The following is a 6,000-nucleotide window of genomic DNA, read 5'->3' as shown; positions in this document are numbered from 1 at the left end:
CTATGTTGATTGAATATTAATGCACAAACAAATCTATTATTGGCGATCACTTGAATTAAAATCATATTAGCCTAAACAAGATTATCTTATCTTATTAAGCGTGATTATAAATACATATTCCCTTTAAACCTGCAAGAGAGGGTGTGATTAAGCAATAACAATAATAATATATATCAAGCAACATAATAATAACAATCATCATCATGATAATATTCTCAACAAAGAATGATAATAATATTAGCAAGATCCTAGGCATGATAATAACAAGATTAATAACAAATCCTAGCATGTCACTAAATAATAAAGATCAAATCTTTACCCCTAGCATGATACTAACATGATAAAAGAAAATAAGAAGCAACCTAAACATGATACTAGAAAGCAATAAAAGCATCCTAACATGATACTAGTAATTAATAAAATATAAGGAACATGATTTCTATATCAAAAGAATAATTAAGAAGTAATCTAATTACTTACTTTGATACCTCGTATCTCTTTCTATCAAAACAATACACACATTAGTAACTTCAAGGAAAATATTAAAACAGACAATTAATTTAAATAATTGAAATAGGGATTTGGGACCAAACCCTCATAAATTATCAACCTTTCATGTCTAGGGTGAAGGCAACTTCGAGCTTGGCTAGGTGTGTCTATAGCTCGTGAATGCGCTATGGTGTTTGTAAAAAGGCTAGGCTAGAAAGAGGGAGAAAGAACAAGCTATTGCTTAAGAGAGAGAAGAGAAAGATTGGATGATTGTCGTGAATGAATAAAAACGGGAAAATACGACCCTATTTATAAGAAAAAAGGTCCCGAAACGATCAGAAAAAGATCGAATTTAATTCGGAGTAAAACTGCTCCCATCGCAGCGCGACAGAGTTCATCGTGACGCGACGGTGCCATCGCGACGCGATGGCTCTGTCATTTCGCGATGGTTCACGCGTTAACTCAAGCCATACAGAGTCTTTAATCTAATTAACGTCCGTACCCATCTTTTAAAATCAGATTTAATTCTTAATAAAACACTTGTTTTATTCCAAATAAAACTCTTATATTTACCAAAGGATATAATTACTAATCCTAATCCCACTAGAATTCAAAATAACCTTCTAGATTATTTTAGAGGATTAAAATCAATCCTAATGATTTTAGGAATATTAATTAATGGGCCCTCCACTTGATCATTGGGCCATATAAAACCATTTCAGGCCCAATCTAGTATTTTGGCCATAACTTCCTCATTATTCATCGAAATTAGGCTTATAATATATCATTGGAAAGGTCTTTTCGAGCCCAATCCAACTACACTATTATTGGACCCTCATCATGGACCAAACTAAACTGGACTGGACATTTCCATAAATAGAGTAAGAAAAGAAATATTTTCGAAAACAGAAAGATGCATCTTTATTAAAACGACCGCATCACAAGACTTTCACATTTCACCTTGTTCGATAATCAAATGACGTGAAAGATATTCATCTCTAGATTTGGTTTTAGGGGAGACACAATCAGGTGTCTACATGGAGCGGGACGAGGCGGTCTTAAATGCCTCTCAGTGGAAGGAGGGCTTCGAGGCCTCCGAGAAACTAAAGGTCGAATTATCCTCGTCCCAGACGGCCCTCAAGTCCGCTCAAGACGAGGCGGACTCCCTCAAGCTCAGGTGGACAAGCTAAACAAGTCCGTGGCTGACTTAACTGAGAAGCTGAAGGCCCCTCGGCCGCCTAGTGCAATGGAGATCGTCTAGATTGAGCACAAGGCCGAGGAAAGACTCAAAAGCCATTTCTTTGAGGCCTTCTAGCTGATGAGCGAGGAAGGGATGACTGCCTACCATGAAGAGCACTTCACCAAGCGCCTTGAGTACGTCTGCCTCAAAAAGGAAGCCGAGAAGGCCGGATAACCTCCTCTCGAACTTGAAGTTACCTCGTCTGAGTCTGAAGACGAGGAAGACGATGATGCTGAGGAGAATGAGGCCGAGCTAACTGGCGAAAGGGGAGACGTCCAAGGAGGAGCCAAGAACGCTTCGGCCAAGTTCACTAGCGAAGAGGAGGAGGCCAAGGGGGAGCCCACTGATGCTGCGGCCGAGAAGAAATCGCCCTTGGAGGAGCCTGCCAAAAGTGATGACCTGGCTAAGTAAAGAGCTCAGGTCCTTCAGCAGCAAATTTTTAAGCTTTTAGTACTTAGATTTTTTTTTTCTTTTGTTTCACTTCATCGAACAATTTCACATTTGGCCACCTGTTTGAGCGGTCTTGTATAAATTTGATTTCGACCGCCTTGTTTTAAGAGGCTTGGTTTTAATTAACTCAACTTTTGTTTCTCTATACTTAGCATTTTTTAGCAATTTTTATGCTTTATATGTGCCTGTACGAGTATTGGGGGTATGCCCCTTTGTTCGGCATTCGCGTAGTCCATATTCCAGGTGGTTTGATTAACTTAGTAGGTTTTATACCTCAAAGGGTACGATGACTAATAAGTTAATCAAATCATAATAATGATTGCCCTTGGACTAGGTGAATGCCGAATCAACATCATATATGGCCGCTTTATTGGCTTTGTTTGAGTTGTCCTTTGACACTTATCGCTCGGACGCAACTCAAGAAATTTCAAGTAATATTCCAACTTAGAAATTTCTGAATATTGGTTGGGCTTGTATGCCTAGGCAAGCCCTTGCCCCTATTTAGGTGAGAATACCTTGGGAAGTTTTTGTGGCTTCCTAATGCTCAGTCGTCCGACCATGTTGAGGTCGGAGAGACTAGTTGACTTTTTAGTCATTGTAGCCGAGTCGTATAACTAAGGGATGCCCTTGCTATACACCTACTCGGCCACTCTGTAGCACCTTTAATTTATAAGGGTCGAGCTACTATGTTGCAAACAACATCATTATTTCTTTTATTCGGCATTTCTGCTTAAGTAAATAAATGACAAGAATTTAGATAACAATGTTCGACTTTTCGTTAACTTTGTCAAAATTACATTTTTAAGGGGTCGTATGGCTTTAATTACAAGGCTAGGTCATCACGACCTAGTTGTATATACAACTTTCTGGCTAAGTACTAGATTCAAACTTAATACTTTCTTATATTGTCCGTATTCCAAGTACGAGGAATAGGACGGCCATATAAGGCTTCGAGACGGTATGTATCATCCCGTACTTCTTCTCTGATTCGGTATGGCCCTTCCCAGTTAGGAGTTAACTTTCCATCTTCAATAGCTCGGCCAACTGCTTCCATTTTTCTCAGAACAAGATCCCCCATCTTTAGTGGCCACTTAGACACCTTGCGATTGTATGCCCTCGTCATTTTGAGACAGTAAATTTCATGTCTAAGTGCCGCATTGCCCCTGGTTTCTGGATGAAAGTCCAGGGCCGTCTTCATAGCCTCCCAATTTCCCGACTCATCATATAGCATTACCCGAAGGGTAGGTTCGTACATCACAATTGGGAGTCGGCTTCAGCTCTGTAGACTAGAAAGAATGGCGTCTCTCCTGTTAAACTCTTGGCTGTGGTTCGAATGGACCATAACACATTCACCAACTCATCTGCCCAAAGGCTGCCTACTTCTCAAGCTTGCGCTTGATACCGTTGGAGATCAGCTTGTTATAAGCTTCAACTTGGTCGTTAGCTTGCGGGCGTCTGACCGAGGCAAAACAATGAGTGATGCCCAGGTCACTTAGCCAATTTTTGAGTTAGCGTGTTTTAAATTGGGGTCCATTTTCGAGCACCATTGACTGTGGCACACCATAGCGAGTGATGATATTTTTCCAGATAAAGGTGGACATATCCGTCCACTTAATTTCTCGAACGGCCTCAGCTTCAACCCACTTGGTGAAGTAATCTACTGCTACTAACACATACCGCCTCTGCCTAGACGCAAGAGTATACGGCCCTAAGATATCCAAGCCCCGCTTTGCAAAGAGGAGTGGACTACTTATGGCCGACAAACTATTTTCAGATCGGTGAATAAGGGTGGCAAACCTCTGGCAATTGTCACATATTTTCACCATTCTCATGGCGTCCGAATTCATGCTTGGCCAGTAATACCCCAGGTGGGTAGCCTTTTTAGCTAAGGCCTATCCACCGCCTATGTGCGATCCACATTGCCCTTGGTAAAGGTCGTCCAACACATCATGCCCTCTCTCTGGGGTGATGCACTTCAAATATGGCTTAACAAACGCTTTTTTGAATAATTCCCCTTTTCTTCATTTCGAATCAGGACACTCTCCTCTTCATCAGCCAGCTCTCCTCGGGATCGTCCGGGAGTGTCCCATCGTTCAGATAGGACACCACCCCGTCCATCCAAGTGGAGCTTCTTTCTATGATCTGCACTGGCTTGGCATCAATACCCCTTTATTCTTTTACTTCTCAAACACTGATTTGGGAGTATCACATGATGTCGAGGATGCTAACTTGGCGAGTGTGTCCGCTTGATGATTTTCTGAACGAGGAACTTGTTGTAGGGTGAAATGTTCTAGAGCATCGGCCTTATCTTTCACCATCTGAAGATATTTCATCATGGCCGGCTCCCTAGCCTCATAGTCACCATTAACCTGGTTGACTATCAGTTGGGAGTCCAAACTAGCATCAACTTTTGTTGCCCTGGCCGCCTTACATATTCTAAGGCCGGCTAGAAGGGCCTCATACTCGGCCTCGTTGTTAGAGGCTTGAAACTGAAATCTCATCGCATATTCAAATTTATCTCCCTCAGGAAACTGCCAAATGATACCAGCACCACATCCAGTTGCTGTTACACTTCCATCCACAGAAACCTTCCAAATTTGATCCCCTGCTGGCTGTAAGTCCGGCCGTGTCATTTCAGCTAGAAAATCAGCAAAGGCCTGCCCCTTGATTGCTTTCCTGGGCTCGAACGTAATATCAAAACCTCTCAACTCCAAGGCCCGTTTAAGCATTCGGCCACTGGCCTCCAATGTTGTGAACGGTTTTTTCAGCCGTTGGCCGTGTAGACCACTATTGAGTGAGCAAGGAAGTATGGCCTTAGCTTTTTTTAAGACATGAACAATGCCAGCCTGAATTTTTCAATGGGTGGGTACCTCAGCTCAGTATTGTTTAGGACATGGCTTATGAAATACACGGGAATCTGATGGCCGTCCCTCTTAACAAGGAGGACGGCGCTTAAAGAGTGATCTGAAATAGCAAGATACATGTATAGCTAGCTTCTCATCCTTGAGCGGACTGACAAGCCGAGGACGTGTATGCAGATGATTCTTCAATTGTACAAAGGCTTCCTCGGCCTCTTTGGTCCACTCAAACATAGCTTTTTTCTTGGTTGTTTGAAAAAAATATCGACATTTATCCCCTAACCTTGACAGAAATTGGCCGAGTGCAGCTAGGCAGCCGGTCATTCTTTACACTTCCTTGACTGTCCTCGGCGACTTCATGTCCAGGACCGCTTGGATTTTTTCAGGGTTGGCCTCAATGCTGCGTTGATCAATCAGAAATTCGAGAAACTTGTCGAACTCAACACCAAAGACACACTTCTTAGGATTTAACATCATCTTATGCCGCCTGAGTTCGGTGAATGTTTCTCAAAGATCGTTCAGATGGTCGGCCGGCCGCTTTGATTTGACAATCATGTTTTCAATGTACACCTCCATGTTCCGGCCGATTTGATCTCTAAAAACAATGTTAACAAGTCTCTGAAATGTAGCAGGGGCATTCTTAAGGCCGAATGACATGACTTTGTAGCAGTACAGACCCTGCTCGGTCACAAATGCGGTTTTCTCTTGATCTTCTTCCCACAAGGGGATTTGGTGGAATCTGGAGTATGCGTCCATAAAGCTTATTAGGGCGTGTCTGGCTGTTGAATCGACCAATCGATCGATTTTAGGCAAGGGAAAGCTATCCTTAGGACACGCCTTGTTGAGGTCAGTGTAGTCCACGCATATTCTCCATGTTCCATTCAGCTTTTTTACCAAAACTACATTTGCTACCCAATCAAGGTAGTAACATTGCCGAATAAAACCGGCGTTTAGTAGCTTTTT

This window comes from Chenopodium album, chromosome 17 (assembly GCF_948465745.1).
Source record: "Chenopodium album chromosome 17, dcCheAlbu1.1, whole genome shotgun sequence".
Classification (NCBI taxonomy): domain Eukaryota; kingdom Viridiplantae; phylum Streptophyta; class Magnoliopsida; order Caryophyllales; family Amaranthaceae; genus Chenopodium; species Chenopodium album.
This window is presented reverse-complemented; position numbering follows the sequence as displayed.